Source organism: Osmerus mordax, chromosome 14, assembly GCF_038355195.1.
Source record: "Osmerus mordax isolate fOsmMor3 chromosome 14, fOsmMor3.pri, whole genome shotgun sequence".
Taxonomy (NCBI): domain Eukaryota; kingdom Metazoa; phylum Chordata; class Actinopteri; order Osmeriformes; family Osmeridae; genus Osmerus; species Osmerus mordax.
This window is the reverse complement of record NC_090063.1, coordinates 7,009,278-7,031,426: the sequence shown is the minus strand read 5'-3', so window position 1 is coordinate 7,031,426 and position 22,149 is coordinate 7,009,278.

The window sequence follows — 22,149 nt, the reverse complement described above, 5'->3', positions numbered from 1 at the left end:
TACTACAATGAGGATGTTACTACCACCAGATGTTACTACGACAGCAGATTAGCAGAGATATAGACAGCATCTGGTTAACAAAAAAACCTTGCTTTCTCTGTGCAACTTTTATAACTGAAACTAAATCCAGATAACATTTGAAATAACTGTTTTGTGTTTCTTTCTTAGACAGCACATTACTTTTACACAACGAGTGGGTCATTGTGAATATTTAATTTGATCCAACTCTCAATATTTATTTTATTTTATTATCAGAATTCAGATCAATTTAGGTTTGCAAGGAAACCAAATTCTCAAAATGTCTCACCATAATAGCTTTTCCTAAGGAATTATCAGGGTGTCCGTCTGCATCACATACTGCCAATTTAGTTCTTTATTTTTCACAGCAGCCATCTTGTCTATGGCTCAACTAGGTTCATGCAGGGGTGTCGATGCATCACATGTCCCACTGTGGAATGTTTGCTCGCTTGTTTAGTGCCACAAATGACACAGCATCCATACCCACAGGCCACACTTGACCTTTGACATGCTGTGACCCTAAGATCTTTGGCGTCTCTCGACAATGACACAAACAACTGAAAGGTTTGACCTTTAAAGTGGATACCATGGATGTTCAATAAAAAAAGTGGCAAAAAAACAAAACAGCAAAATGGCTGCCAAAATGAGACACTTTGAGCTTCACTTCCTACTCTTCCACATGTTTTCACCTTGATAACTACCATTTGTTTTGTCCTGCTCCCTTTCCTTCTTTAAATGTCTACAATGATATGAAGGGAAAAAGGAGTATAAAAAAACAAGCAGTGAAGATGTATTTTCTCCAGTTTAGGAAACTGCACAATGATGTTCTGCACACTGGTCTGCTGAAAAAAACAAGGGCTTGGTGATGTTTTTTTCATCTCAGTTTCAAGAAGAGCTAGAAAGTAACACGAAACAGAGTAAGCTGTGTGCCAAACTACTCAAAGTGGCCTAGGCTGGGTTCACCCAAACTATTTATTTGTTTCATAGTTTTGTAATAATAATGATAATAGTTTAACAATTCCCTCCATTAATCATCCTTGATTACAATGGTTCCGCTCAAAACTGGTGGACAAGCAGATTGGTTCACTATGATTGCACCAAGTTTCCAGGAATCCTGATTGGAACAGGTCAAAGAACCAGAGCTAGATTGGTGGAAAAGGGCTGAACGAGGACTATTTGCCTGTATATGATTCTGAATTGACTCTGAACATGCACTGTGGTAATTCTGCCTTAAGAGGGCGACACACTGCTTCCACCACTCAAGGTAGACCTCAGAGACACACAGCTGTCTTGCACTGCCAGGCAGTAAACCTATTCAATGTACCAATATAAAAAAAATTATGCTCAAACAAAACACGTAAGGTTGGATAAAAAATAAAAAAAAGCCTGCCAAATAAATAGGACAGATTACTTACGTTCCGACAAACAAGGTCACATCAAGGCATTTCTAATCATACAATGCCGTTTTTTTTTAACATAATTAACATTATCTCCTAAGGGGAATTAATCTCAGTCCGACTGTGAAGCTAATTTACATAACAAACAAGGACTTTTCTTTCGTTAGCGATAGAATGGGCGGAGACATGAACATCATAGGAGATAAAGATCTGATGAAAAAAAGGCCAAGGGTATTTGTTAGGCTTGATGAACTATGGATATATTTGGTTGCCAATGGTTATCCAGGCCATTACGAGGTCAATTTCTAAGGATATAGGGAGAAGAGACATAAGTGGTTCTCTAGAGACACGGACTGGGCTGTTTTCAAAGGTTTTCACATCATCATCGATGGCAGAAACTCTCCTACTTCCTTTATATTGCTGTAGCGTTTCCTCCCCCTCTCTGTTTGTCTCTCTTAGACAAACAGAGTACCTTTGGTACAAGCCCACCTAGAATGCTGTGTCTATTTTGAGAATCTTGATTTAACAATGAAACACATGCAGACACGCCTACTACATCCTTATGCATACTACATCCTCATGTACAATACTTATTCAGGAACACATGTAACACTTCTCTACACACTCTCAATTGACCCCTCTAATCTCACATCTCCCTCCTTGCCACAGTGAGATGTTGATATGCTGCCTCAACCTCTCATATTCCATCACTTAAATTCAAAAAACACCCATCTCTCTCGCTCCTATCTTCCCTCTCTCTTCTTTCTCTCTTCCCTTCTGAGACATTCCATCCTGGAAAGGGTTCTCACCCTAACCCTGGCTGCATTCTCTCGCCCTTTTCACCATGCCTCATATTGGCCTTGTGTTTGGTGGGGCAGCCATCTTGTCTTTATCCCTTATATTTTAAGAGACTCATGCCTAGTTCCCTTTTTTGTCTCTCTCTCTCTTCAACCTGCCACAATCATAATGACAAACTTCTTAGACAAGGGGCAACATACAGTACTGTTTTTTCTCATTTTCTTTTTTTGTGACCCTCTCTCCTTCCCTCAGCGAGGTTGTGTGTGTGTGTGTGTGTGTGTGTGTGTGTGTGTGTGTACAGTAGGTGTGTCATGGTATTTAGCTAGTGCACACAGTTTAAGTACATGTATGAATTTTAAGTTTAAGTATAAGTATGAATTTATGCACTCTCTCAAGTCTCACGTATTTGCCGTGAGACTCACGCATTTCAGCCATTTCTCACGCTCTCACGCAACATCTTGTATTTCTCACGCATTATTTACAACCATTTCTCACGCTGAGGGATAATAAGGGATCATTTGTCCCGCTATGTACAATTAATGGACGAGGCGCAGGCATACTGAGATGACAGTTGTCTTGAGTTATACAGAGCAAAAAGCCATTCCAAAAACATCACCAGCCCCCTAGTCTTATGGTTTAGAGTCAGTTGACTCTTTAATTAATCATCTTATTCCAATCCTCTGTCATACATCCTTCTTTAAGCCATCCCAAACCGTTCATGCGTTCCCATTTAACTCCTTGCTTGTTTCCTATTGTATTCATCGCTAACTCCTTTCACTTATAACTCATCTGATATAATTGTTCTTGGTGATTTTCTACCATGGAGTTTTGTCTTTATTCCAATCGTCTTGTTCAACTTCCATCTTGATTGCTCTCTATACCTCCTCTCTTCTCCTTTACATCCTTTTGCTCTTCTCACCTCCCCCAACTTGCCTTCTTTACATTTCTCCTCTACCCCCCCCCCCCCCCTCCTTTCTCATCTCTCCTCCTTCATGTTCCAGAACTGTCACATAGCATTAGTGTGCAAGAGCGCTCAGCCCCTGCAGAAATAACAGACGCAGTACTGGCTGCTGCTGCACAGCCCCATTCTCCTGCTCCAGTTAGCTTTGGACAAAAAAGTCCCTGGTTCGCTCAGCTTGGGAAGGATGCCCACATTATTGTATTCATGCCGGGCTCCCTGGTTACACAAGAGTGCCCTACTAAACTCAAGTGTCCTTTGGCAGGGCTGTTACACTGTAGATGCTAGCTTGTGCATTAGCCTACGTGATGGGGAGATGAATTAGCCAACATAAAACTCTATGCAGGATCTTTATACACACATCTTGTTCCAAATTATTATGCAAAATATATTTTTGTTTGTTTTTCCTAGACAGTCAGTATAATTACTGCTTGTTTTTAATCCTCGACAATTACATGACAATGTGGATGTTACAATATGTTGTTACAAATAATCATGCAGAATGCGGTTTGAAAACATTCACTGAACTCAAAACAACTATCTATCACGTGCTACATGGACTGATCATTAAAAAACACAATAAAACCTTTTTCATAAACAATTTACAGTTCAAGTACAACTCTCTCATCCATTGAACTTGTAAGCCCATGTATAGTTTCTGCCTTTCATTTGAGGATGCCAGTTTGCCTCACTAAGATGCTGTTTGGAACTGCTGCCACCCACCCTCACAGATCCTTCTTTTAAAGATGATCCACAGGTGCTCAGTAGGGTTGAGGTCAGAGGTCAGGGGATGATGGTGGACTCACTTTTTCTCATTTTACGCCTATAGTTACCAAGGAGTCAACGGTGTTTTTTTCGCAGCATGTGATGGTGTGTTGTCCTGCATGTAAATACACAAATTGCACGATTCTTCCTATCCTATGGGAGAAAATGGTTGGTTAGCAACTCCACATATCTTGCCGAGGTCATTTTGACACCCTCAGGGACTGTAAGGGGACCTACCATCTCACTTCCAAATATTCCAGCCCAAATCTCCACTCCACCACCTCCTTGCCGGCGTCACAGACTTGTTGGAACAGGGTGGCCATTCACCAACCACCCGGAACTCCATCCATCTGGACCACAGCATTCATCTGTGAATAAAACTACTTGAAAATGTGTCTTCATGTATTTCAGAGCCCACGGAAAACGTTTCTCTTTGGGAGCTTTGATCAGGGGTGGCCGAAATGCAGCTTTACGCCCAACTGCCAGCCTCCGGAGGATTCTGCAACGAGAGGTACTCCAGAGACACCAACAGCTTCAAATACCTGTTTGCCGCTCAACAGTGGCCTCCCTTTATCACTAATTTGTCTGACTCCTTAATTCAAACCAAACCTAAATAAACATTTTAAAAAGTAAAAGAGTACCTGTAGAAGCAGCCCAGCCCCAACAATTGTTGAAAAGAAGCGTAAAGCAGCGTAACTAGCTGTTTGGAGTTTTGGGAGCTATCCCCAGAAAGGGCAATACTGACACAATGAACAGGTTGAGGGAGATGGCTTGGCAAAGAATTGCTGACTCCAACCCGGCTACAGTGTTTAAAACAAGACTTAAAAGATTTAAAACAAGACTAACAAGATCTCCCAAGTTACCTCACAAAGCAGATTTATTTAACTGGAAATCTGTGTGTGCGTGTGTGTGTGTGTGTGTACAATGAGAGAGAAAGCATCATTATGTTTAAATGCTGTGCTTCATTATAAAGGGCCTTTGGATAACAAGAAATGCAACACTGCCCTGTTATCAGGGCCTGAAACCTCTTCATCAAACACTACTTGGCCCATTGACTCTCCAGCCCCCTTCCTCATTGGTCAGGAGAGCAGAAGACTTGAAAGTCTTGGAAAAAATGTGAAAGTCAGTGGTTCATTGTATAAAGAACAAGATGCGTAGTCAAACGCAGATATCCTAATGTTAGGGCTGTCATTGGTGTCAAACGAATTACCATCAAATTAATCAGTCTTATAAATTATTTTGGAATTCAATATATCGTATTATCATTTACTATGCTAAATAAATTTAAGAAGATCCATGCTCAATACAGACAATACAGTTGGAGTAACAGTGGCTGTGTGTGAGACATTGAGAGACAGAAGGCATGTGTATGACAAAATGTGGGATGGATGGACGTGAGTATGCTGTGAATATGTGAGATAAATTAATGCTTGAGCATTCTGAGTGTTTCTGTGTTAATGTACAGTATGTGTTTGAGCAAAGAATGAGGAATGTGGGTCCAACCCAGTCATGCATGTGGAACTGTCCTTTTCAGTGCTGTTGAGTGGAGAGAGCAGGAGGGTTAAACTGAGACAAGCATGGGCCCTGTTGATTTAATTCACTTTAATCATATCCCAGCCCCATAGGGACTGTCCTCGTCAGAGGACACAGTTCACCAAGCACACACACACACACGCACACACAAACATACACACAGACTCAGCCTGCAATCTATAAGTTAAAAGGCAAAAATTAAACAGAAGGTCATGAGCTGAGCTGTGGAGCGTGGTCAGCATGCCCACACACACGTGCAGCCAGCACTGAGCTAAGAATAATCCAGCCTTAAAAGGGGCAGTGATGAGGAGAACATTTGGAACAAACCAGAGAAAAAGATAGGCACAAATTGAATTAGGCCACAGCTGTGTAGGTCTGTGGGCTAAAACATAGACTCAATATGTCATGGAAAATTAAATCAGGAATGCCACACTCTCTGGCTGCTCTGCAGTGGAAATGCACGGGGCAATTTTCTGGGGAGGTCAAACAGTTCTGGTGGGGCGTAAGGATGGTGATGTATGCAGGTTTGTGTGCGTGTGTGTTTATTTGGGAACGCTTGTGAGCTTGTTTATCCATTCGTGAATGTATTTGGTACAGGCAATTTGTGTATTTTTGTTTCCTGCTGAGCATTTCAGAAACACCGTCGAAACTATTGAGCTGTGAAATGATGTGCAACAATGGGAATAACATTAACAGTAAAATTAAAAGAGGGAGGGAAGGAGAATTAGAGGAGTGGAAATAAAAGGGGGTAGGTTAAGCATTAGTGTGCCCTGTACTGTGCACTCATTGGTCTAATGCTGATATGAAGTTTACAGCGGGCTTGCAATCTGTCTATACTCACAAGGTAAGAATCTGGACAGTAATCATTTGCATAGGTTTCACTTAAGTAATGCATTTTTGTTTAACATTTCCAAATGTATTTTCTCAAGGCTAATCATTTCAAACTGACATGCAGTAGCGTCTAAACTGATGGTCACACGGTTCCAGTGGAGACGGACAGAACTTTCCTCCACACAACAATGCATGAGAAGATTTGAAATGACCTTACTGCTCTGACTTAATTGTTCAACTATGTAAACTATGTAAAATTGTAAACTGTCAACTATGTCACTTGGAAGATCTTTATTGACATTAGCCTCCATGGCCTCTCTATTCAATGGAAGAGATATTAGTGCAGCTTCTCCCTTGACTTGTCTCACTCCCTCCTTTCCATGTCATTTCGCCCCCTATTCCCCCCCGTTCTTTCTCATCATGTCTCACCCGATCTACAATTCAGGAAGAACGTTCTAACAAATTCCAGGAGTGTGTGTGTGTGTGTGTGTGTGTGTCTGGGGAGGGGAGTGAGTGAACGAATGAGTAAAGGAGAAGGGGAGAGAGTGTCTGCAAACTTGTGTTACTCCAGTCCCAAATCATGACTAAGCAGTACATTTCCACGGACAGTTAAGCAGCACTGAAATAGCAGGTGTCATCGTTCCTTATTCGTCTCGCGGTAATGACAAGTACATGTGAGAAAAAGCTGAACAAATGAATTTGAATAACAGACATTTCACACTGGGAACAATGTCTAGCAGAGCACAGGCAGCTATGAGAGTGGTAGATGGAGGGCATGCTTTAAGAACTAAAACAACTGTAACACAACAGAAGTTGAAGAGGAAATATGCAGTGAAAATACAAGAGGGAGGAGGTGTGGAGGCAACATGACAAAAGAGAGATAGGGGAGGGAAGAAAAGGTAGGAATCACCAGAATTTCAATTTTTCAACAGAAATTCTATTTTTCAGAATGATAAAAACAATCTAGTTCAGTGTCAGCGAGCTAAAAATACACATTTCCTACTCAGCGAAGCCAGAACCCCCAAACAGCTTCAATAATTCAGGTCCATCTGAGAGGGACTGAGTGCAATCCCATGTCCCTCTCTTGCACAGTCATCAAGGGACGGCCAGTACGTCCTTAGCTGGGGTACATGATGCTAATGACTCAATGCTAATGGCTCAAGACAGCATGGCCATAGTCAATACCATTCAAAGTTCCAAAGCATTTTTAAACGTATTATGTAGTTTGACAAACATCTATTGTCTTGCTTTAGCACATTATTTGGGGTAAAACAAAATATCTAGATTTGACAAATTTGTTAGGCTGTTTACATTTTTTAACATATTTAAACTGGTCAATTATTCATTTGAACATTTGATTTCTCACTGAGCTTGATACTGCAGATGGGAATGAGAATTATTAATCGTGTTTCAGAGAATTGTGGCTTGCACTGGCAGGTATGAAGAAACACAGAGGTGTGTAAGAAAGTGCATGTTGACATACTGTGCACTGCAATTTCCTCACGTAATTAGTTTTCTTGCTCATTGTTATGATGTCTTCATCATGCCAAATGTAATGCAGTTGAGAAGTGATTTCCTACAGTGTCCTCTGTAGTCACATTATTCTCCCCCTCCCCCTCGCTAACTTGCTTTCTCCTGGAAGGGTGGTGTGACGCAGGGATGAAAGCAAAGCTTACTCAGCCTAAAGTCTCCTGACCTACTCAGAGCATGGCATAGCTCTGATAAGGGATGACAGGGCTGTCACTCTCATAGGTCAAGAGCATAATCTGTGGCGTTTTTATCCTGTATAGTGTAAAGCATTTGAACTGTTTTGTCTATGAAAAGTCTTCAAAGTATGATTCTTGAAGCGAAATGAAGCAAAAAACAACAAAAGCCTAATCTTGGTTACTCTCCAGTTAAGAAAGCTGTGGGGACATATTCTTCTCCATGTCATAGTGGAATTTGCCTGTCCTTCCCCGCAAAGAAAAGGCAGAGAGTTCAAAGAGGAGTAAAGGAGAAGCTAATCACTCCCCTCACTCCTTTGCGGTGGCACGCTCCCTAGGCTACACAATAAAGCTAAGATCCTTTCATGGCCGCCCTGTGGGTATGCTCTTTCCAAGCAGAGATGGGGGGGAGGGGGGGGGGGGGGGGGGTTTGGTACACCAATCCACTAAAGTATCAAACCAAGCATGTAAGCAGAAGGAGTAGGAAGGTAGAGGGATAGGATTAGTATACAGTAGCAAGGAGCACCCCCCCTCTCTCTCTCTTTCTGTCTCTCACACACACACACGCACATATAAGTGCATATCTGCGGAAAGTCATCGACCTCGTTCCATAAAGTCCCATTTCAAATGTTTTTTAAACACATACTGGCACGAGGCGGTTGTGGGATGACCTACTTATTTTCCCCATCACCGCGATTAGGGGTGAGTGGGGGGGCGGCGTGAGCGGGAAGTGGGGGGCAGGGGGACGTACTTCCCAAGGCTTGCTCCAGGAGGTGCGTGTGTTATCTAAGAGGACAGTGATGGGCAGACCCCCACTGTCATGTGTGATTAAAGACACTCTGACAGATTCCTGTGACTGTGTAACCACAGCCTCTCGCACCCCTACGTAGTCTCTCCTGACCCCCATTTCAATATTTCCATGATGCTTTTGCTCATGTAACATACCTACGTACCGTGTAACTGCATCTACATGTATATGATGAAGAAAAAGAATGGACAAATTCCCCCCAACTCACAGATATATGGCGAGCAAGTGTAAACTTGAAATTCAGCTAGGTAGGGATATGTGTAAGGAAAACATGTTTGTTTTTTGCGGAGAGACATACTGTATACAGAGACAAGCCCAGCTTTCACAAAAGCCTGTCTTTGTAATCACACACCCACACATACACAAATATGATCACGTGTGAAAACAGATTCCCATATATATCAAAATCTTGACCAAAAACTGTTACCCTGCATAATGATATCCATGCAATTGAATACTACATAATTGTTTTACTTCAATGTCTCTCTTCCACACCCTGTGGGTTACTCGGATAAATTCAAGATTGGTCTAAAATGGAAAAGGCTGCAAGTTCATTCTCTACGTTACGCAAGGAAAAAAGGGTGCAAGTAGACTAACCCTTCAAGGTTTCAAACTATTAATTGGTTTAACCCCATGGGTGTGGTAGACCTTAGAGGAGAAGCTTTCAAGTCCACACAATCTGTAAAAGACAATTCACTCAAACAGACCACTGAAATACTCCCTCCCTCATTTCCTTCCATCACTGTTCATGGGATCTAATCTATTTAGTATAACATAATACAACAACCACAGCAAATTCCAGGAAATAACAACTCGATGCAGCATAATTATTTATGATTTACCTATATTCCAAATCCCGGGAATGCAGGAATGATCAGCACATGCGAGTTTCAATATACAGCCTATATATATAATCTATGATTCCATCAAGTCTCCATGGTGGAATCATGTGTGAAAAAGAGATTTGGCAGCCTTCCATCCCTCCAGCCATCGCTCTACCCAGACAGAGACACACATGGCTGTTAAGCAGCCTAGAACAGAGCTAACGAGTCAAGCACAGAAAGGGCAGAGTGCAGTTTGAAGAGATCGCAAGAACATCGCCAAGAACATGTGCGTTCTTTTTCTTCTGAACCGACTAATCAGCGCAACTTGGAAGAGTAAAGCAGAACGGGCCGAATTCTCTGAGAGCACAACTCAGCTGTCACATACCTTCAGCCTCAGCGTGACTAACGAGCAACTTGACCATCGCTGTCAAATTAATTTGACGCCCCTCCAACAACTCTCTGCACACCCCCAGGATCATCTGCAAACAATGTATATACTCGGCACATTCCATATCATGTTGATGCCATACACTGTTTTATACTTCACAAGGTTCTCGCTACAAATGATCAGAGGACAGTGCGTTTATTTCTGCTTGTGTGTGGTCTGTTTTTAAGTGTTACTCGGTATCAGAAGCGAATCCCAGTGTCTGGTTTCGTATGGGATTGCTTTCAAATACTCTACGTTACTCTACTCCCAAGTTATGTAGATAATTATAGAGTAGACAATTATGGCATATTGTAAGTGCAGAAGAAAATAAAGGACAATCTGCAAACAATTCCATATATATGTATATGTTTATATAATTAATTTGAGCATTTAAAATATGAAATTACAATTACATAGATGTCAGGAGAGAATATGTATGTTTTTCAGGACAATATATGACCATTTTGTAAAATTCTGGCGTCATCCAAGCATTGCAAGCATGATACTGTAGCACAGAGCATCAGTCTTGTGCAGTGTTGGATACACCAGCCGCAAAGAAAACAGCAGTTCCCAATTCTGAACTTTTACATAAATTCTCTGAGTGCTAAGCCTGCAACTGAGGTATTTACTGTCCTGTGTGTGTCTCAGTTTGTGTTTGTTCGAGATAAAACATTTTCAGTATGTCTGTTTAGGTCCCTATATGTAAATGCTCCATGGTGCTCTCAGTGGGGATACAGTGGAGGAAGAACTGCCAGTAAGATTGACAGAAAGATGATGTGTGAGATCAAATCTGGAGTTGAGCTGATTAGCATCAGCCTCACTCAAGCGCACAAGCATATTTACGTGATTCTGATATTTTACCATACACAAACAAACCATCTTTTACACAAAAACACAGTCTTATTCTGCACACACATGCAGGCAATGCATACTTACAGACACAGATCTAACACAATTCCTCTATAAGTCAAACTTGGAGTATGCAACATTGACAGGGAACAGGACTTTGTTATGTCCCACCTCCTGATTGCAGGCAGCCAGACACCCAAACAGTCACCCTTCTCTAGCTCTGTAGGCTGTAAAGAGACTCGTTTTTCAGAGATTCCTACCTCAGCCAATCAGAGAGCCGCAGACCCCCAGGCTTCCAGGGGCTTAGCCAATAGAGAGTTTCACTTCTCTCCACATAGACGTATTTTCTCCTGTCCATCAAGTGGGTCATATATAGTTCAATTCAAATAGAGTAGACAAGGCTGGGTGGAAGCGTGGAGATGTTCAATACCTCGTCTAGCCTGTGTGTGTGTGTGTTTGTGTGTGTCCGTCTCACAGTGTGTGTGAGTGTTTTTCTCCTTGTATTTTTTTCTCCTGAACTGCCGATTAGCCATGGACCGACCTAATGGCAGAGTTCCTGTTGGGGAAGCTGGAGAACGTGTGAACAGGAGATCAGAGCCAGAGAGAGAGAAAAAGACTAAGAGACACAAAAGAGGGAGGGAGAAAAGAAAACACGAATTCTCTTCAATTCCAGTCAAACTTTTTTCACAAGAGCAACTTAGTGGCAGTCATCCTCCCCACCTCGGTGGTTGACACTTATTTTTTTTATTTTTTTATTCTCTTTTCCTTTTTTTATATCTCCCTCCGGCTTATTTGATTTCTTAACAGATTAGCCCTTTTTCAAGAAAGCCACCTCCCCCCTGGCGCATGACACAGGGAAGAAGTTTTGTGGGACTTAATTCTTTCTTTGTTGGGTAAGCGTGTCTTTCTTTCCAATCCCCTTTTTTACTCTATTGTCTTTACAGGGTATGTAGTGGTGATGTGCCGTGTCTTAGTAATTCCAACTTCCAAATATTTAAATTTTGCTATTTTTCTCTGTTTCACTTCTGCACTAATTGCAGTTTCAATGTGCATCCATGTCATTTTCGAGCTTTCGTCACAGTGGTTGGAAGATAAGTCAGATCTTTTGGTTTTAGTTTAGTGGCAGGAAGAGGGAAATGTCACAGATGTTGTCAATGCCACCGGCAGCAGGGGAAGGTTGTTTCTTGTGCTACAATCGGCGGCACTGGGCACACACTGTCACTAGTTCATTTGCAAGCACAGGCACAAGCACAGGAACAGGCACAGGCACAGGCAAGCACAGGACTTCAAATAAGTAATTTTCCTTTCTCAAGATGAGAGGAGCTGCAATCTGTGGTTGTTGGTAGTAGAGACAGAGAGGTAATGGGGTGGGAGTGCCTGTCTCGGCTTTAACCCTCAGGGGCACTCATAGTCCTCGATGGAAAAGAAGGCGAGAGAGACAGAGAAGCAGGGGGCCCACTTGACCCAGCCCAGGCTCACCAGCCAGCCAGAAAGACTGCTACAGCGACTGGATAAGACGCAGCAGCCAGCTGCTGAGGGGGAAACAGTTGATGAAGGATTGGACACTAGTGTGGCAGAGATTGAGGAAGAAATGAATTCTAAAGTGCAACGGTGGCTTAAATGCTCTCCCGTAACCCGCTCATTACCCCTCAATACAAAACAAAAAAAGAGGAAATCTCAGAAATATTTATGCCATTATTTTGTAAGATGGTCAGTCTGTGTTAACTTCAGGTCAGAAGCTGGAGGAGATGGCGCTTGAGATGTCTCAGGATGAAGCAAATCTGGGCCTGAGGGCTGTTCAGACTGTGATAAAATTTCTTGACAACAGTAGCTAAAACTGAACCATCAGCCTCGAGGGCACTGGAAGAGGAAAATGAAGAGGTCACTGCACAGAGAGAGGACCAGGGAGGGAGAAATAGGGCAAGAGATGCCGAGGGTTTGTGTGTGATGCCATTATGGCCTGACGGGGACCTTAGAGGGGCCTGCACTTTGTTCAGGTTTGTGGCCATTCTCATAAATAGCACCATCACTGGGTCTCTCCCCCAGCCTCGCATTCCTTGCTTCTACCTGTATTTCAATAGAAACCAGACAGAGGGCAATTCACTGGGCCCAATCGCCTTTCAAGATCCTCAGATGGGCTATACTAGGGATCTGTTAGCACCCAGTCCCTAAATCCACGCTATCATACAAACTGCAGAGCCGTGTGGAGTGGGTGGGAGGAGGGGAATGACAGGAGGAGTTAGGATTAGAGTACTAGGGGTACAGAGGCCGGGGGGAGGTGGGTGGTTAGTGGTTGGAGGGAGTAAGCAGTGGACAGGAAATGACTGCCTTTGATCACCCACTTGCAGAATGGGGCCCCCACCCCGCCAGAATAAAGGACAGAAGAGAGAGGAAGACATAAAAAAGGAGGGAGAGAGAAATAGAGAAGGGGCGGTGGCAACATGCTGTCTGAACCTTCCCCCTGGGGGCCTCTTCTAAGTCCATTTGGGGTAGTAATAAACAAGCAAGGAGTGAAAGAGAGAGAAAAAGAGAGAGAGAGAGAGGAGAAACACAAAGCTTTAAGAACCTGTCTGGCACTTCCTCTGGGTCATTATGATCTCAGGTGCTCAAAAGTCAAACAATCCAAAGCATTGGGGCTTTGGGCGGGGGGGGGGGCTTCGAAACCTTCACTCCCTTCCCGTTCTCCATTCACTGACTCCTCTCAATTCTTCCATTTTCCTCCAACGCCCACCTCTCCTTCCTCCTACTCCCTTTCTCTTGTCCTCTTCTTGTCTGGTCCCTCCAACCTACGGTCCTTTTGGGCAGGAATGGAGGACATGCTTGTCTCAGCCTTTAAGCCAATTTTTAGAACGCACACACATAAAAAAAAAAGATCCACGTTGACGACGAAAGGTGCAAGGTGAAAATGACAAGACAAAAGGAAATGTCAAACATATAACCTTCCATTTGTATTCCCGTCTGACTTTTGACAATACAAAGCTGACAACGGCTTTCATTCTTACACAAACGCTGAGATACCTGAACAAAGCTGCAGTCTACATGACAAGTAAAGACGGATGATTACGTGTGCGGGAGTCTTCTGCAACGTAGACATACACTACTGCCTTCTACCCATGGCTAAGCTTTAAAGATGATTTATTGTCAGTTTGTTTTATCACCATTGCTTATGGACAAAGACAGGTGTGTGTGTGTGTTTGTGTGTGTGTAAGAGTGAGTGGGGCCATTGTCCTGGCCACCTGCACCGTTTCGGACCAGTGCTTTTCGATCCCTATGACCTGCCTCAGTGCCTTGTGTAATTAGAGTTTAGACATAGAAAATTGATAGATACCAACTTGGATGTTTAATTAGCGGAAGTGTGTGTGTGAATGTGTTGAAGCCTGCTTCACAGGCCAGGAGCTGTTTTTTCATGTTTTGATCCCAAACCGTTTCTCACATCCGGGGACGGTTAGATTGACTAAATGACAGCGCTGAGTGTGTGAGTTGCAATGGCAATACAATCCATGAGAAGACAGAGCAATGTGTGTGTCATTGAGTGCTCTTGTAAGCATGCATTGCAGCAGGACAATCTGTCTGCTTATTTTAATATTTGTGATATAGTCACAGCCGTTATAGCTTTTACAAACCATATGTTCATGTCTGGAGGGAGATTATTAGGTTTGTCTGTTATATAGATGCAAATAAGCATGATGAAGACAATGGGCTCTTGGCAGATTACGTTTAGATTCAAATACAATTTGTGGACCAAACGTTCAGACACAAAAAAAGGAAATCAAAATGGCTGTTCTTGTTTTGCCTAAATATTTAGAAAAAATATGTGGCAAAATGAAACACCAGCATGAAAATATAAGAATCCAATTAAACAAAGGCCAGGAGCCTTGTTTTATGTAAGCGTGGAAATTATTCTGACATTGTAGACCGTTCTTATCTAACTGGCATAGCCTCAGCAAAAGAGGCACACATTTGTCATACTACTTTGGTTACAGATTATGTTTAGGTTTTGATACACATTGGGAAATTTTACGGGGGGCATGATGATATCATATGACAAATTTGCATGTTTTTCAAAAATGTTCCCTTCCTGAGCAGATGGACATCTGGTCTGTTGTCACTGTTGTCTTGTCCGTGTAAATACGTGCCACCATTTTGATGTACTGTGTCAAATTGCTGAGACACCTACTTTAATGACACATTTTTTGACAGGCCTGTCTAAAAATGTCAGGCAAGAAACTAGCCAGCAGTCATGCACAGAAACATATGTTTTCATGCTCAGGAGGAGAACAAACTTGCATCGAATTATCAAAATCTAGGCACAGCGAGCTAACTGGACCCCTACAAAAAGAATAATGAAAATTCTTAAATAGTAAATAAAATAAATTATTCATCTTGCTGAAGTCATACATTATGATGTAAAATCAATGAACATCATATATACATACAAAATATATCACATGTTTATTAAAAAATAATAATTAAAGAGACAAACACGTTTTTTTTTCTTTGTGTTCAGTGAATATCAGGGTCAATTAGAAGTCCCGTCTGACTGCCATATTTGCACATTAGTGCAGATTAGATAGAGTTGATCAGTAGGGAGGGACCCATTAAGGGTCATCTGCATCAGTGACCCATACTTCTACCATCATGTGTTTCTCAGTATCAGTCATTATCCAGGCACACTCCCACGGAAGCACAAAATGCTGTGGCTTTCCCAAGACAGATATTCTACAAAAGTGTCTATTTGAAAAATGTATTTTAACCCTTGTGTTATCTTCGGGTCATTCTGACCCATCAGTCATTGTGACCCACCGTCGTATTGCGACAACTTTACCGCATACAAAAACAAAGTGAAGCATTTTCTTTTAACCGTTGGGCTGTCTCAGACCCCCCACATTGCGAAGGTTAAAATAATTTTTATTTTTATTTTTTTTGTATTGATTAAAATTGGGTAAACACAACGATGGTTCGTTATGAACCTTTGGGTCATGTGACCCGAAGGTAGCACAAGGGTTAAATCATAAAAATTATGATTTCAAAAATATATACATCTACTACATAATTGACAAGACCATTTATTAAATGACGTACATAAAAAAGTTTTGACCAGATCAAAAACAGTGGCACTATAATAATAACATTGGTTAACTGACAAAGACATCTTTAATACTATGGCACAATCTGCTTTGCAGCATGCAAGCACTGAGAAACGCCTCTTTCGGGATTCGCCGCTTTCATTTCTCTAACTAAAGCTGTGCTTATTTCTCATGCACCTTTGCCGCCGCAAATGATCAAAGGCGCTCCCCAGTCAGTGCAGAGCCACAGATAAGAGAGGAGACTGGGAATAAATAGAGGGTGAGAGAGATGAGGGGGTGGAGGCAAAAGAGAAAGAGAGAAAGACGGAGAGATGAGGGGGTGACAAAGAGATGTGAGTTTGATTCTCTAGGGTAAGAAAAGCAGAAAATCTAATGACCCAGTCTCTCTTTTTTGTATCTGGGCTTGAGCTAATAATGGATGATGCAAATCAAATGAAGCAGAGGGGTTAAGAGTAAAGGAATGGTAGAAGACAGGCGAATAAGTAGTACACATCTCGCTGTATCCTCATGAAAATATCATTAAGGAGTATGTTTAGTTTACTAAGAATGACCGTAAAGTACCAGTGTTTCAGTTCGTATGGATGTAACACACGTTGCATGTCTGAGTCTGATAAAGTGATCCTGTCCTACTTCTTCTCTTCTACCTCCATCTAGACACACCCCGTATGGTTAACTCCAGTCATGACACACGATCCGATTAAGTGCTCAAAGCTTTTGTAAGAATTTTGCAGACTAAACAGAAATTTTCGACAATAATATGGTTGTGGAACTAGGATTCCAATGGAAAGTGCAGTCGATAATGGGAAACTGGTTCAGCTAGCTGCTCGTAATTCCACACAGATTTGAATCCTGAAGTCATACAAGTGAAGCCCAGGGATGCAGTTAATTGTTAGTCAGCGAATCAAGCGGCTGGATGGCAGATAAGAGGGCTGAGGGGCTAAAGGGGTGAAAGCTTGTAAATGAGCACAGATTAGCACACAATAAATCTAGGGGTTTAGACTGAGAAAAACCCTTGACTAAGAAGGAGTGAAATAAGTGGAGAAACGTGTTGAAAAAGCACAGCTGGCTTTCTGTTCAACTGTCCTGCAAACAGACTTGTACCCCAATTTCCAGTGGCCTCTTTGAAGCCTCAATGAGCCAGATGCAGGGCTGTAAAATACACAGAGGATGGATGCGGGCTTGAAGCCAGCTGATGCATTAGTTACAATTTTACTCCAGCTTCATAAAAGTCCAGTACCAGTTAACAAATGAATGGTTTGGAGCAAAATAGTTTTGGTCTAACAGGAATTGAATACACTTAATGGAACTACAATTCCCAGTTGTCATTGGGCGTAGGGAAGGTCTACGAACATTGACAAAGGGATAGTCGGATTACCGAGTCCACTTAAGATCAGTGTGCTCTGACACAATAGCGCTCCCCTTCCATTTGGAATCGCAGACGCTGTGAAACGTTTTCTTTGACGTGGCCTTAAAGAGAGAGACGGGGGGTGCTCCTATTGAGGTGACAGCTGAGGCTCTCCGCAGTGCCAGCACTGTCACTCTGGGTTGGCCATGCCTTGGAAACAGTGGGGTGACACCCGACTGCTCTCATCCCCTCCGCTTTCCAACCAAAACACACACACCTATGTGCACACATAGACAACTACACACATACATGGGCTTGAAAGAAGCTACAGGAACAGTGTAGCTTTCTATTGGTATGGCTGCCTTCTTTCTTGACAAAGAGAGTACAAAGCCACCTCATACTCCAACTATATACATTATATACACACCCACACACACTCACACATATCCCACCCAGCACTTCTGGGTCAGTGATCATCATTACACCCCATCATCTCCCCTTATGCCACCCCACCCCACCTCCACCCTTTACTAGCCTATGTTCAACATGCCCAATTCCAGAAGCCTACAACCTCCCTCCTTTCTACAGCTTTTTCGATTTAGCAATGAGGAGCCGGACACACTGTCGATTTGAAGACTGTTTGATTGTTTTCACTTAAAACTACTCCTGTGTTGAATTGATGAGTAGTCTTGTCTCGAAGCAGCTCAGAGCATTTTCAGGTTAGATAGCACAACCCATTGGCCACGGCTCCACAAGCCAGTGTAGTAATATGTTACAGTTTTGCACATATAAGGCTATCCAGTGAGGAAGGAGTGTAGCAGCATATTAACACCCGAACTGTCATTGGTAAATCAACTTGTTTATTCAATAACATGCTTCACCCCAACAGGCCAACCAACCTCAACAGCGGGGCTGATGTCTTGAAAAGCTGGACTAGTGCCTCCATCTTATGATCAATAACAGGACGAGAATGATTTATTATAGTTCAATGCTGATAGAGTGATTATCATCAAGAGATGATTATCTGTAAAGCAGCCACTGAGCAACCTTGAACTACTTCAAAGTGATTTGGGTCCTATTGAGGGAATTATTCCAATTTATGGAAGAAGGGGGGGCCACTCAGCCCAGCCTCCCCCCCGTTCCCTGCTTCCCGTGACAAGGTTTTGATGGAAGATAAAGTGGTGGTTCATGCCATTAGAGTCAAAGAATTAAACCCTCCATGAGGATTTACCATCTGAAGTTTCAACAGTATCGAGGCTTTGAAGAAAATTGAGGGCTGCTGATAAACCTGACCTCTTCTGAGGGAGGGGACTATAGAAACAGAGAAGAAAGACAACATCACATGACAAACACTGTCACATCCAGAACATGCTATCACAACGCTCGAGTGCTACTTTGTGCTACTGAGACGTAACCAATCCTCAAGCCTGAATCAAGCGATGGATGTTGTTAAGAAGCTATGAAGGCAGGATTAGCGCAAATCTTTAAGATACGACTTTTGGCTGCCGTGAGTGTGTGAGACTTTCCCAGGATATATATCATGGTATTGTTTAGCCTAGCTTAGTCAACAGAGGTTTGTGTCCGATGCAGTTCTGGTCTTGACAGGATTTTTCAGAGGAGCAAGATTCTGGCCCATGACAGCAACCTGACAAAACAGTCATGTTAAAGCAGGTTATAGACTTCTCCCTCATACCCTCAAACTACCTCCAGGTTCTTACACCTACAACATTCTGCAATTGTGAGAATTTTTCACAGCATACTGATGATACAACTGATTCTTTTTTAGCACACTGGCATCTTGAGTATTTGGACAGTAGTTGTTGGGGGACCTTATCTTCCTACCCTGATTTGGCAAATTTCCTTCCACCCGTATACTGCTGCAGTTGCACAAAGAGCTTTTGCAACAGCAACAATGGGTTTACTCTATAAGTAGCCTTGTTATGGTCTCAGCAACATTTCCCTATTGACAAGGGAGGTATGTACTTACCTGGCACAATTTGCCCAGTTAGTTATGGACTGTGTTCATAATATGGATGGAACATTTTAATTATTTGGGAAAAATAAACACACCTTTGCATATATTGTAATGACTGATGTCCAAAAACCTTACTTATCCCTACAGGGATTAGGATGTGGAAATTTAATCATTTAATTTGTACCCATGGTAACAATGCACTTGTGCTATTATGTATCCTGACCCTCAGCAAGATTCCAGTGCTCTCACAACATTCCTATTCGTCAGAATCTTTAATTATTGAACCGTTAGTGCTTTTGATGCTGTCTGAGAATACTAGCCAAAATACAAAATAAAGGCCAGCCTGGAACATAATCATGCTAGAGGCAGACATGTCAGAAGTCATTTTTTCCAAGATAGGAAGGAGAGAAGAATAGCCAGAAGTTGAAGGTTCAAATGCTACCTGGGAGTCAGTGGCTGACGTAAGTATCTTCTGTTTCCCAAGCATCTTGACAGAAGATCTTGCTGCTGTGGGAGTCCTTTACTCTGAAGTGGCTTGTAAGATTCTCCCAGGCTTGATGCTGAAGGGCAGGAAGGAGAAGTCACCAAGGAGGCAGGTGTAGATTCATGCAGATGAGGAATCAGGAAAGGCATTCAAAAGGAGTTGTGACAGTTGAGGCACATTTGTGGAAGACATTAGAGCTTAGCAAAGCGAACAAAGAGAGAACATTTTTGTTCACGTGTGGCAGGATGCCACGTTGGAGGGGAGAGTCAGCTGTCTGGTGTTTTCAGGGAATGATGCAAACTCCATCCATCAGTGTGAAGCCCTCATCCCCAGAGTCACCAGTGTGAAGCCCTCATCCCCAGAGTCACCAGTGTGAAGCCCTCATCCCCAGAGTCACCAGTGTGAAGCCCTCATCCCCAGAGTCACCAGTGTGAAGCCCTCATCCCCAGAGTCACCAGTGTGAAGCCCTCATCCCCAGAGTCACCAGTGTGAAGCCCTCATCCCCAGAGTCACCAGTGTGAAGCCCTCATCCCCAGAGTCACCAGTGTGAAGCCCTCACCCCCAGAGTCACCAGTGTGAAGCCCTCATCCCCAGAGTCACCAGTGTGAAGCCCTCACCCCCAGGGTCAGAACATCCGGTTCATGGCCTGAGGCCAACTACTTCGGCACGTAAGGTGAGCTTGATTCAGCTCGTCCAGCACAATAGCACAAGTTACATCAAGCAGATACTGAGAGTGGTGTATTTCTACTAAGTTCTGACATGAGACAAACTCACTTTAATAATAAGTGGATGATGATTCAGTTATACAAATCTGAATAGGCAGACAAAAGTGAACCCTAGTGGTCAAGGCTTGTGGGAACAATGCACATCCTGATTGCTGTCCAGACAGCTTCCAGTTCTATTTTTACACTGCAGTAAGAACTAGAACCCACTATGGCCTATTAGGGAGCAGGATTAGACGTCATGTGTTGAACCACAGTCCTGTCCTTCCAGATCTCATATATCTATGTTTGAGAGACACAATACTGGTAGTACAGTGAGTCTGCATTGATGATGTGTTTACAGAGGGAGAATTGTGTTTACGCGTGATGATGAGTAGTGCTTAGCCCTCCATTTAGGCCCTACAGAAATGGTTGGCAAATTGCTAAGTTCATTTTTGGTCATTACATTGCTTTAACTCGTCTATATTTACCTACAGAGACATCTGGACAAAGATGGAGACTGTGAAAGAGCGATAGCTTGTTGTGTAATATAGATTGGTGTGGCAGTGGGTGTAGTAGGGTGGCAGCATCATTAAGGCAGATCGTTCAGTAGTGAGTTTTCATGCAGTTCAAAGTGGTTCAGTCTTAGGTTAGAAGTTCTGCAATCAATAACCAACCACTTTAGTTATATTCTCCTTCGATAGTTGGTATTAGTTGCCATAGCAAGATCATTTTGACCTTGCTGCGTTCACCATTCACAGATAGACCTAGTCTAGCAGAATCACACAAAGTCCAAATCATCCTGAGTTTGCAACAACCTCATTCAAATCCAGCACAAAACAACACACCATATAAAAAAACACCCCTCCCAGACCAAACAACTGTGTTGAGTTATTCCAAGCTTTTGAAGTTGGACATGTGAAAGCAGCGGTGCAGCTTTCTGTCCATAGGGAGCAATGAAAGCACAGCTGGGGAGTGAATGAAGAATAAAGAGAATTAACATATGCAGAGAAAAAGAGAGGCTGTCTTTAAAGGGATGGATGTGGACTGATTTGGACCCGCTCTCTGATACAGTATGTTGAATACAGGTAGTCTAAGCTTGAAACCATTTTGTATTTTCGAATGTCTTATTTGCATCTCAAATCATGTTGGTTTTTGGTTTAGCTTTCCAGCTTATGTAAGGTGTAACATGTAAGTTATTGGCCAATTTTTGCACACATTTCCATTGAGGCAGACATACAATGCCACGACATGCACACAATGCACACACACATGTGCACACAGATGTTTCACTGTTAATCTGCCGACCATTTACCGTAACGGAACAAACCGTGCCGTACCACAGAGAAGCCTCCCAAGTCACATGGACTGAAGAGGACAGGGACGACACTTCATCCTGGCACTGTGTGACAGTTATCAAACCAAGGACAACATAAAAAGACAAGGAAGGGAATACCAATCAGATACATACTGTATTATGCATTGCAACAAGATCAGGACACCCCAACAAGGATGAATGGAAGACTGTCTACAGTCTTTTTGTCTACGACCAAAAAGTGCTTCTCAAAAACATGATCTATCCTAGCTTTAAATATGTTCCTACAGTCTCTATGTGCTCTTGAGTGATGAGGATGTTTGGGAAAAGG